The following is a 12,156-nucleotide window of genomic DNA, read 5'->3' on the forward strand; positions in this document are numbered from 1 at the left end:
TGCATCTTTTCGGGTCAGGATAGGCCTAATTTTTACATGTCCAAAGGATATTCATGATTTATTCTTGCCCATTGGGGTAATGACATGAAACTGGTGCTTACCTAGGGCTTTTTGTTTCTCTTTCAGCACAACCTTCGCCATGGCCAACTTCTTCATCCAGACAACAACATCCCGGATCCTAGCTGTCCAGTTTGCCACGGATGTCACCGAGTACACACTCTGTGCTCCAAGGTTTAATGTGTGGGCAAAGCATCCTAGCTTGGTGTATTGTAGCCTTTTTATTGCAACGTCCATATTGTAGGCATTGTCAACTGTCACAGCCACTACCTTAGTGATTATGGCAAAGTCTTCTAGATTCTCAGTTATTTCTTCAGCCACAGCGGTTCCTGTCTGAGCTGTGTAGACTGTTTGTGTTCTGAACACATATTGCTTCATCTTTCCCTCAGTGATATAGTGCACTGTAAGATAGTGGTCTTGGGCTATGCTTGTCCAGGCATCACTGGTCAATGCAACTTTGGACAGGTTGTCCCTGGAGGGTGGGGTATTTAGGATTTAGGACCTCCAGCATTTCTCTGCAATTAAATATTAAATCAGTTAGCCTACACAATAAAAATAGCTTAATTATTCTTTAAAAGTTTATTTTAAAAAGTTCTATATTAAATCATTTTCAAACATTGCATAGCATAGGCCTACCTAAATTCGGGAGCTTCCACAACTGAGAACGGGTGTAGTCCTTTCACTATAAATTTTGTTACCACTCTGTGGCACTCCTCTCTCTTTTCTTTGCTCCTTTTACTCTTTAAGGCCAACGTGAATGGTGTGTCACGGCCAGGTGTTGCTGTCGCCTCCTGTGAGGTACTCGCACTTCAACTTGTTCATTTGGGCTAGGAGCATGACTAGGAGTGGGAGACGGAGATGACCGCCAAGCATCGAACACTGAGCACTCGTTAAGAACGATCCCATGCATTCGTAAATGTTTACTCATATTTGATGTGCATCCTTGGGCTGAGCTGATCACCTTTGAACCAGTGTTAATTTTGTCAACTAAAACATAACGAAAACTTTTCGTTTACGACCCTTTATTCCGTGACTAATTTGTGACGAGAACGTAAATTTAATAAGTACTGGCAACAAAAACTAAAACGAAATCTCTGTTCATTATTAAGTGACGAGTAAAAACGTGACGAAAAAGCTGACGCTGGCCGGCCGGACAATCTGGATTACAACCATCCTCAATACCTTGATTGTTTTCCTTTTTAACCAATTAATTATCTAAACTCAAATTCAAACTCTCAGTCTATCTTTCTGATTGGATGACCTCCCCCCGCCCTCCACGCGGTGGCGGTGCACGTCCAGGTTTGCCACACAGAATCCTTGGCTCCACAGCAGGAAGCCGGGAACAACAACGCCTGTAAAACTCTGTAAAAGTACACCAAAGCATACATTTTCATTTCCAAATATTTATTTGAAAACAAAACCATTCATGCGGTCAATAAAAAACCATTTTGTTAATAATAAAAAACAAATGTAATCTCAACAGTGACCGCGCCAGCTGTATATTTGTACAACAAATGACAGTTGGCGGTTGGCAGCTGAACCAACCGCTTCCAATATTCATTCATTCATTTAATCGTGTGTTCAATGTGTGTGTGTGTGTGTGTGTGTGTTAATATTAGGGTTGGGAACGATTAACCGATACAACCGGATATCCGGTTTGACAAGCGAGAGATACGGCTACATCGGTAGCAGCCTCCTCAATCGATACGAATCAGCCATGAATCCTTAGATGAATCGATTGTAGAGTCATGGATTCGGGTATCGCGAGACTAGCAATCGGTTGACTGGCTATAACAGTTTGCATCTCGAAAACAACGCGAGAGCCGGCGGCATGCTCTGTAGCAGACATTACTGATAACGATAATGGATGTAAACATCACCGCCAGCTTGACCGGTGGAGATGAGGAATAGAAGCTAATGCTGGTTAGATAAACCAGGGAGCAGCCAAGCCGCAGCAGAAACTAAAGGCGAATCCTGCCGGTTGTGGGTTGAACGGGGGTCACAGACACAGACAGAAATACGTATTCCTGTCAAATACGGCGGCGCATGATAACGGCTTACCGGTGTTTCGGATTTACTCGCGACCCTGTTAACTGGCGACCTTCAGCTGAATGCGTCTGTGGTTGTCGTAGTGACAACAGCTGTTTTCAACCAGGAAGAGAACATGTAGCTGTCCTCGCGAAGGCCTCTTTATTCAGTTTTTCATAACAATATCAAAACATAGCCGACCTGATCAGTCTTTGGACTCTTGTTGGAGGAACCCAGTCACGGACCGACACTCAGTCGAGGTTTGAATCACACTTGTTATGACAGAATCTTGAAAACAGGAAGAGGCCAAGTTGCTTTTCCTGTAAATCTAACTCCTATCTCGAATAAATTTTCTAAATAGGCCTACACAGTTTCGTCTCTGGTGCCTGCCTAAATAAACGTGCCATATTAAAGAACCGTTCAGCCCTGTGAAACGTAAAAAAGAATATTTTCACAGGATTCGAACCCGCTTCATTATGGGAAATAAATTAAAAGCGCACAATTAACATGGTGCACCACTATGACAACACCACTTCACTGACAGATCCATTACAAATCCGACAACATACAGCCAGCTATGTCTTCAAATTGGGAGGTAGCCAGATCAACTTGTGACCACACTGTCCATGCACTGAGGAACATTTTACAATCTCACTGCTTTCCAATACAAAAACCAGCGGTTTTAAATCCACTCCATTCATAAACCGAACGTTTATTGTTGTGCTACAGGTCGATAAAGCCAATATTCATATACTCATGTGGAAATACTTTATTTTAAATTAAGCAATAAAGCAGCAGCTGTATAATAGATTTATCTCTAAGATAAATTATCTATTTATGTTGTAGGATTAAGGCGATTAAAAGCGTACAAATATGACAAACACTAGGCTGTAGGCTATGTGGTATGAAAGTCCATTAACTCCTGCAAAGCATTTTAGAGTACCGAGGTGAAGTTAGTTTGCCGTTGGATATTCGGATATTCATTTTGGGTTCAACAGTGATTTCCTCTCATAGGCAGAAAATAGTGAGCAATAAAGAGAATCGCTAATACCCCCATACCCCCATTACTGGACCCAGACACCCCACACCAATGTAGAATGGTTTTGCCAAGTGGGCCTAATAAGGCACACCTCTTTATAAATGGGTTTCATGCTCCATTTTATCTATTATCCAACAGCAAACTAACTTCACCAGGAGTCACATGCAGTGCACTCTTGGGATCATTTGGTCTTGCCATGATCTAAGAGTCCCTATTTGCGTAGAATATTAACTTGACTTTTGACACTTTCACTTAGTTCCGATGTCATGTTTCCTACCAGCACAATGCTACCGAGTAAACAGTGATCTGCTGGAAACTACAAGCACAGCCACATTATCGTATCCTACACTGTATCGAATTGTATCGAATCGTTCTGTATTAAAAATATATCGTTTTTGAATCGTATCGTAACCCGTGTATCTAGATACGTATCGAATTGTCTATCACAGAGAGATTCCCAACCCTAGTTAGTATGTCAGAGTATCAATAAAAAAAAGTTTCCACTAATTATTTTGGTGTTTATTTCTTTTATTCTTAAGGTTTTTTTTATTATTAAAATGCGTAATATAGCCAACAATATTATAGACCAAAAGTTAATCTAATTTATTATTGTAGAATGTATTTAGCAAATCACAACTTTCAACTGGAGACACGGCGCAGCAGCAGCGCTGCAGCAAAAAAAACAAAAACAAAAAACATTATAAAAAGCCGACAAATAGTGTTAATTGGAGACACTGGAGAGGTTGTCAGTCCTATTCTATAGTCTAATATTTTTTTTATTTTATCATAACTTCTCGGAAATTACTCAAAAATGCATTTTTTGTGTGCTTCTGAGTACATGGGCAGCATAAACAATGAAGTTACATATGACGCCATCTGGCAGATGGTGCAGCGCTTGGAGGGGCCCTGTAATCCTGGCAGTCCTAGTGTTAACAAACACTGAATTAAAATGGGCATATGATTAAATGTGTTGGCTAGGTTTTGATGCCCTTGTAAGAAAATACTAAATTAAAATGGGCATAACAGTTAAGCTGTTATGATCTTCTTTTGATGTCTTAAGAGGATTGGAGTTGTATTCTTGCAGGTTGTAAGTCATTTGTTGTACAAATATACAGCAACTAAACAAGAACCTGTGAAGGACATGATTATGTATTGCACTTTTTCTAACAAGCCAAGAGTAATATGGTACATTCTTAGTTTAAATGACGAAACACATAGTTAAAGGTATGCTTACAATGGAGTTTTTACTACCATGACAAACATCCTTTTGCAAAATCTATTACAGTATAACAAAACTGTCAAATTACGTCAAAAGACTAAAATGAGACTAAAACTAAAACTGATTTCCACTGACTAAATTTTAACTAAAACAAAACAAAACTAAAAGACTAAAATCTGACTTTAACTAAATCCAGTCTTTGGTGAGTGACTAAGACTAAAATGAAATTAAAAATTCTTGTCAAAATTAACACTGCTTTGTCTTTATCCTTAAGTGAACCCACACTTTCGATGTTTTTTTTTTTTTTTTAAGATTTTTTTTGGGCTTTTAATGCCTTTAATGGACAGGACAGAGTGAAGAGTGTGAGGTGGGGAGAGAGAGAGTCGGGGGATGACATGCAGCAAATGGTTACAAGCCGGAGTCAAACTCGCGCCCGCTGCAGCGAGGCATCGCTTTATACATGGGGCGCCGGCACTATCCACTAAGGTACCGACGCCCCAACACTTTTGATCGTTTTATACGCTTCATGCATGCCTAACTATCACAGTGAAAAAAAAAACACAGCCGGGGGACAGTAACTGCTCTCTTCCTCACTGTTTGTAGCCTACTGTATTGGGGAGTAAAAACTAGAGCTCCTAGCGGTAACGCCACCTGTATTTTTACACAGCAGCATTAGTCGGTTTACGTAACTGCTACGCAGATGTCACGATGCAGCATGGGTGTTTATGCACCGTGACCTAGGATTTCAGTTTAGTAGCGTAAAGAGGAACAGGAATGGCAGGGGAACCAAATTGGGTAGTGCTTCACCGGTGAGCAGCCAGTTTGCATATCTCGCAGGCTATATAGTTTTCATCAAAGAAGGCTATGTATGCCATATCAGCAAACATAGCAACCAGAATGATTTTCAACGAATATACAGTCAATATCTCTTTCACATTTTTCTGCCTTTGATTTTGTCACACGTTTGTTTAGCTGTCTGATGAGGAGCAAACTGTTGTGTGCTCACTGAATTGATGCGTGCAACTCCATGCCTCAACTGCGTGAAACTGCACGCCAGCTGTCTGGAGAAAAAAAACATTGTTTTGTTCGAATTGGTGTGTGAAACCGTTTGTTCGATGTGTTGATAGTATGGGCTGGATGCGTGTGTCAGCAAGGGAGCTTGCGAGTTTGATGTTTTGGAACCGATAAGCAGAACCAAAATACGGAAAAAAACTTTGAGTACCCAAAACCGACATGTTCTCGTCGGTTTCTATTTGGAACCAACGTTCGGTTCCCAACGCTAGTGATTACTACTGCATTTTTGATGATCACCTCCATCCAGTCCTCCAACTGTGGTTATCACATTTAACCGCAGTCTTTGTTTTTGTTGACGGGCAGTGGCGGCTGGTATGCAATAAAATTTAAGTTTTCAGCCATGACTACTTCTATTCTGGGTACACAACAAGACGACATTTTAAGACCCCTATGTAGCCTACAGTCCTGTTGTGGCGAGTTGTGTTTTGCCTTCAGCTAATAAAATGACGTTTTTGGATCGGCCCTAAGGGTCTATACGGGAATGCAATGGGGCAACAAAATGTGGTGCTAAAATGGGGCTCAGACAGTGATCATAATCGAATATTATTGTCCAAATACAATTTTAGATAACGTTCAGTCGAGGTGCTTTGTGGCAGGTAGCAGACACACACAAGCCCATGGGGATGTAGGCTAACTACGCTGACCAGCGCTTGAGAAGCACTTCTGCAATAATTTAGCTGGGAAAACTGTTGCTGTGTCGCTAGTAGTGTGAACACAGCATAAGGTGGATGTAGTTCTCTGTGCACCATTGTGTGAAAACAGATGAAGTGTCAGGTCACTCTTCTCCCTACTTAACAATATTACCCAACCCCAGGACTCTCTCCCCCCTCACTTGTACACAACCTCCTTCTGCAACTCCATTATGTCCTTTTTCACTGCAAAAATCAAGAATATCCACCAGCACCTTGGCGCAAACCCTCACCTCAGCATCTCAGCCGACTTTCACCCATCCACACACTCATTCTCCTCCTTCCAACTCCCCACTCTCTCAGAAATCACAGAACTCATCCAGAAATCCAAGCCATCCACTTGTCAACTCGACCCCCTCCCCACACAACTTGTTAAAGCCTACTTCCCCTCTCTGGTCCCCCTCATTTCTGCCATCATCCACTCCTCTCTCACCACTGGAACTGTCCCTACATCCTTCAAAACTGCTGCCATTACCCCAATTTTGAAAAAACCTGGCGCCGACCCCTCCAACTTCAACAACCTCCGTCCTATCTCCAATCTACCCTTCATCTCCAAAATCCTCGAAAAAACAGTTGCTTCCCAACTCCATTCTCACCTATCCCACGATAACCTGTATGAACAGTTCCAGTCCGGTTTCCGCCCACTCCATAGCACTGAAACAGCACTCATCAAAATCACCAACGATCTCCTTATGGCAGCTGATTCTGGACTCCTCACCATCCTCATCCTCCTCGACCTGAGTGCAGCCTTTGATACCATCTGTCACACCACCCTCCTCAACAGGCTATCCTCCATTGGCATCACCCACACTCCGTTAGACTGGTTCACATCTTACCTCTCTGGCCGCACTCAGTTCATTCAACTCAAATCCTTTAAATCCATCCTTTCCTCCGTCACTTCAGGTGTGCCCCAGGGCTCTGTCCTGGGGCCCCTCCTCTTCATCACCTACCTCCTTCCCCTCGGCAATATCTTCCGCAAATTTAACATTCACTTCCACTGTTACGCTGATGACACCCAGCTCTACCTCACCACTAAACCCTCGTCCACTCTCCCGCCCACCTCCCTCACTGATTGCATCACTGAAATAAAAACCTGGTTCACCCTAAACTTCCTTAAATTAAACAGTAACAAAACCGAGGTTCTCCTCATTGGCACCAAATCCACTTTATCCAAAACCGACAGCTTTTCTCTCACTATTGATAACTCCTCCGTTTCACCTGCCCCCCAGGTTAAGAGTCTGGGCGTCATCCTTGACAGCACACTATCCCTTCACTCCCACATCAATAACATTCCCCGGTCTGCCTACTTCCACCTACAAAACATCAGTCGTCTCCGCCCCTCACTTACCCCCTCACACTGCCGCCATCCTTCTCCACAGCCTCGTCACTTCCCGTCTCGATTACTGTAACTCTCTCCTCTTCGGCCTCCCTCACAAATCCCTCCATAAACTTCAACTGGTCCATAACTCAGCTGTCCGTATCATTACTCGAACCCCCTCCATCCACCACATCGCTCCTGTCCTCCAACAGCTCCACTGGCTCCCGGTTCAGTTCCGTATTCAATTTAAAGTCCTCCCGTTAACATTCAAGGCCATCCACAACCTCGCCCCCCCAAATCTGTCCAACCTCCTCCATGTTCCCACTCCCTCCCGCTCCCTCAGATCCTCTTCCTCCACACACCTGTCTGTCCCCTCCGCCCGCCTCACCACCATGGGGAGCAGAGCATTCAGCCGCTCTGCTCCCCGTCTCTGGAATTCATTACCACCCCAAACATCGATTCACTCCCGCATTTCAAATCACAACTCAAAACACATCTGTTTAAAACTGCCTATTCCATCTGATGCCAATTGCTCTGTCACTTTCTATTGTTGTTTTTTTTTGTTTTGTTTTTTTTGTTGTTTTGTTTTTAAATTGTTGTTTCTTTTTAATGTCTTTTTAATGTCATTTTGTGTATCTGTACGGTGTCCTTGAGTGCCAAGAAAGGCGCCTTCAAATAAAATTTATTATTATTATTATTATTATTATTATAGTAGGCCAATACTATCACTGATTGGTGCATGTAGAGTTTGGCAGTTATACACCTTATTCCTAGCCCCCATGACACCTTACGTGAATTATCTTCCGCCGTTGAACCGAAACCGGCAATTTCCAGTGGTAACAGTTTATTTACAGTACACTATTCTTCTTTCCAAAAGCAACTGGGAAATAAAATATGGAACACATCACCTGTTATAGCTCAAATGGGATTATTTGATCATACCTCTGCCATCTCTGACAGCCATCTCAAAGCCTGTTTTTTTTTTTTCCTTTTCAACCGAGCACGCTAGCAGTTAGCTTGCCTTCCTCCGTTAAAATATTGTTAACTTTAACATGGCCAGCTTAAGGTAAACATCTGCTTCTTTTAAAGATGATTTCTGATTTCTGATGATTTGTTAAGAGGTACTAACACATTCGGGAAATATTTAACATAATTCAGCATTAACTGTAGCTCCATGTAAAGTGAATTAATGTGATGTTTTTCAGCTAATCCTCCGCTCGTGTGCATTAACGACGCACTTCAGCAGCAGACTTCAGTAATAATAATACAAAGTAGTAGTAAAAGTAATATCTTTTGGCATTAATTCTTTTATATGATATAATAGAAGTATGGTAAATCAGTAACACATTCTCAGCCCTAAATACATATTTCAAGGTTTGTTGCTGAGTTTATTTTATTACGAGCAATTTTCTGATGTATGTTGACAATGAAGTCAGACAGGAAATATTATAGGGATATGTACTGACACTGAGTGACAGACCTGTCAGTCTAGGTAACATTCTCTCCTGCAAATTCTGATTTAATAATTTTCACTGTGTCTTGTGAAACACTTATTTCTCATATCAATGGTACCTTTGGCAACAGGAACAATCCCTTTTTGTTTTGGTTAGGCCTACATGTTCAACACATGGTTGCTGAAGACATAAATTTAGCTTAGACTAGTTGTTAATCGCAGGGCTTAAAGTACTCTGGCGTGTCGCCGGATTTCCGGCTTGACGAACATTTCTAGTATTTTCTTTTTTGTTTCTTTTTTGTGGCAACAACTTGGCATAAGTTATCATTTAACAAATCATCTTCTGATTTTCAGCAAAGCACATGGGTAGTTCCACCAATAGTATAGTGTTATCAATCTCAGCTGGCCAATAAGAGCTGAGTGGGGAGGGTCTAAAAACAGCATGCACAAACACACACACACACGGACAGGGTTTCAACACACACTACTTCCAAGCACATGTTGTTTAGGTGTCTGTTACAGCCTGATATCCAAATGAGTGTGGGTGAATGTGCAACAGAAATGGACAGTTGAACTGCATTTAAATGATTAGCTTGTGTTAGCTTGACCACCAGCTATCGGACACTGAGAGAAAACAGCATGCCGTGTGCGTTTTGTGCAACAGGTGGATGCGGTAGTCCACCGGTAGAGTAGAGAGAGAGAGATAAGTAGCGCTGAAGTAGAGTAGAGCAGGGCAGAGAGATGGAAGCAAAATATATTAAACCTGGTGTTAATACAGCAGAACTGGAGAGAGGGGTGAAAAATAAATGGGTGTGGGCATGGCTCGAGGAGGAGAGTGCTGAGGGCAAACCATTTAATACATGGTGCAAGAAGCTGAACGAGGTGCTGCATTTTGCGTCACTTGTCGGAAGAAGTTGATGTATGGAAGCAGTGGCAAAAAGGTTTTCCGTCGTCACGAAACCGACCCAAATCACGTTAAACTAAAAAAATTAAAAACTAAAAATCAATATCCCATTGTAATACAACTGGGTGCTGGGTGCAATACAGTAAAGACTCAGCAAAACTGAGGTAGGTGTGGGTCAATGGGTTATATGCACAGTAAAATAAAAAAAACAACCAAAATTAATATTCTGTGAGGTGGAGAGAGGTGCAGGATAATGTCTTCTTGTTCTGGATCATATTTTTTCCTCTCTATCCGCGGCAGTGTCAGGCGACCTGAACTCCCTGAACCGAAAACTGTGGCACAGCTTGATTCCCCACAGCACCTGGTCTCCAGAGGTCCTGTGGTCAGGCAAGTTACACTCAGGTTTTATATCCAGCACTATCTGCACACTGTGAACATGGAGTACTGCCCAGACATGATAGGAATATGAAGAGAGGATGGAGTTGGGTGGAAAATAATAAAACTGTGTTAAGTGTGTATCTGGCAGCAGCAGTCTTGATGGGCACGGTGGGTTGTTTTTTTCTCTCTGCGGTTTGAATGCTGTTGTCACTGTGCTTGGAGAAGATTCACAGCAGCATGATTTAAGATAGACCTGTCAGCATGGAGACACACTGACTGCAGACAAGCATGCAGCTATGCTCCGCCAACCACAATACATACGCACACACACACACTCGCTGCATAACGTCTCAGTGGCTTATGCAAAGTGAACGCTATCTCGCACACACACACTCCGACACACGCAGCACAGCAGAGTGTCTTGGTGATAATTTCAGGGCCTGAGGCAAGGTGTTGTAAAGAGACAGGGTCATTCGAACACCATTTACAACACTTGAGTTGGGACTTTTTCAAATAAACACCATCGTGGCAGTTATCAGCTAATGACAATCAGAAGTGGAGCTAGACGACGGCAGCATGTAGATGCAGAATGAAGACATCCTTAGAATGAAATGTTCCTCGCTCCTCTCCCTGCCAGTCCATCACAAATGCTGCAGAGCTTAGCAAATGTCAGAGGGGAATTTATGAGGCTAATCAGAGTGCATGTCATGTCAGGAAAGAATGTGGGAAACTATTTCTTTTCAAATCACCCACCAGTTTGTTCAAGAGCTGAGACTGAAGAAAGGTGTGAAATACCAAGCAGGAGAGATGCCAAGAGCTGCCAGTTTGTGTTTATGAGGAAAAACAGATCTGAGCTTTGGCATTCCAGGCATACCTGACAGGCTTTAGAAAAGTTTTCATGGCATATGTGGAGCTGATATAGGCAGAGTGGGATGATGAAATGCTACAGCACATTTCAAATAAATGAGTTTTGTTCCAGAACATCACTGATGCTGTTTATGGAAAAAAAAAAAAAAAAGTTAAGAAGTAACATCTAGTATCCGTTCAAAGTTTTACCCTTTTGTCATTGTGACTGTATGTTACCAGTCAGAGCTGATTGTCTTCCAGAGCAATTTTTTATGTGTTCATGTGTTGTACAATAACACATGAATGCATGAAAACTGTAAGATGACTGAACAGGCCTGTGGAGGCTCCCTTTAGCTGTGTTGTCCATTCAGTCTTGCACACTTTTGGTCTCATTCATGAAACATGAGCAGAACTATGGAAGCCCATTTCCACCACTTGATGGAAAAAAAATAAGATCTATTAATTCAAAATAATGAGATACTAAGTCAAAATAATGACTTACTAAGTCAAAATAATGAGATACTAAGTCAAAATAATGACTTACTAAGTCAAAATAATGAGATACTAAGTCAAAAATGAGATACTAAGTCAAAATAATGACTTGCTAAGTCAAAGTAATGAGATACTAAGTCAAAATGATGACTTGCTAAGTCAAAGTAATGAGATACTAAGTCAAAATGATTACTTACTAAGTCAAAATAATGACTTGCTAAGTCAAAGTAATGAGATACTAAGTCAAAATGATTACTTACTAAGTCAAAATAATGAGATACTAAGTCAAAAATAATGAGATACTAAGTCAAAATAATGACTTGCTAAGTCAAAATAATGAGATACTAAGTCAAAAAGTAGGACTTGCTAAGTCAAAGTAATGAGATACTAAGTCAAAATAATGACTTGCTAAGTCAAAATAATGAGATACTAAGTCAAAAATAATGAGATACTAAGTCAAAATAATGACTTGCTAAGTCAAAGTAATGAGATACTAAGCCAAAATAATGACTTGCTAAGTCAAAATAATGAGATACTAAGTCAAAATAATGACTTGCTAAGTCAAAAATAATGAGATACTAAGTCAAAATAATGAGATACTAAGTCAAAATAATGACTTGCTAAGTCAAAAATAATGAGATACAAAGTAAAAATAATGA

Source organism: Epinephelus moara, chromosome 1 (assembly GCF_006386435.1).
Source record: "Epinephelus moara isolate mb chromosome 1, YSFRI_EMoa_1.0, whole genome shotgun sequence".
In the NCBI taxonomy this organism is placed as follows: Eukaryota; Metazoa; Chordata; class Actinopteri; order Perciformes; family Serranidae; genus Epinephelus; species Epinephelus moara.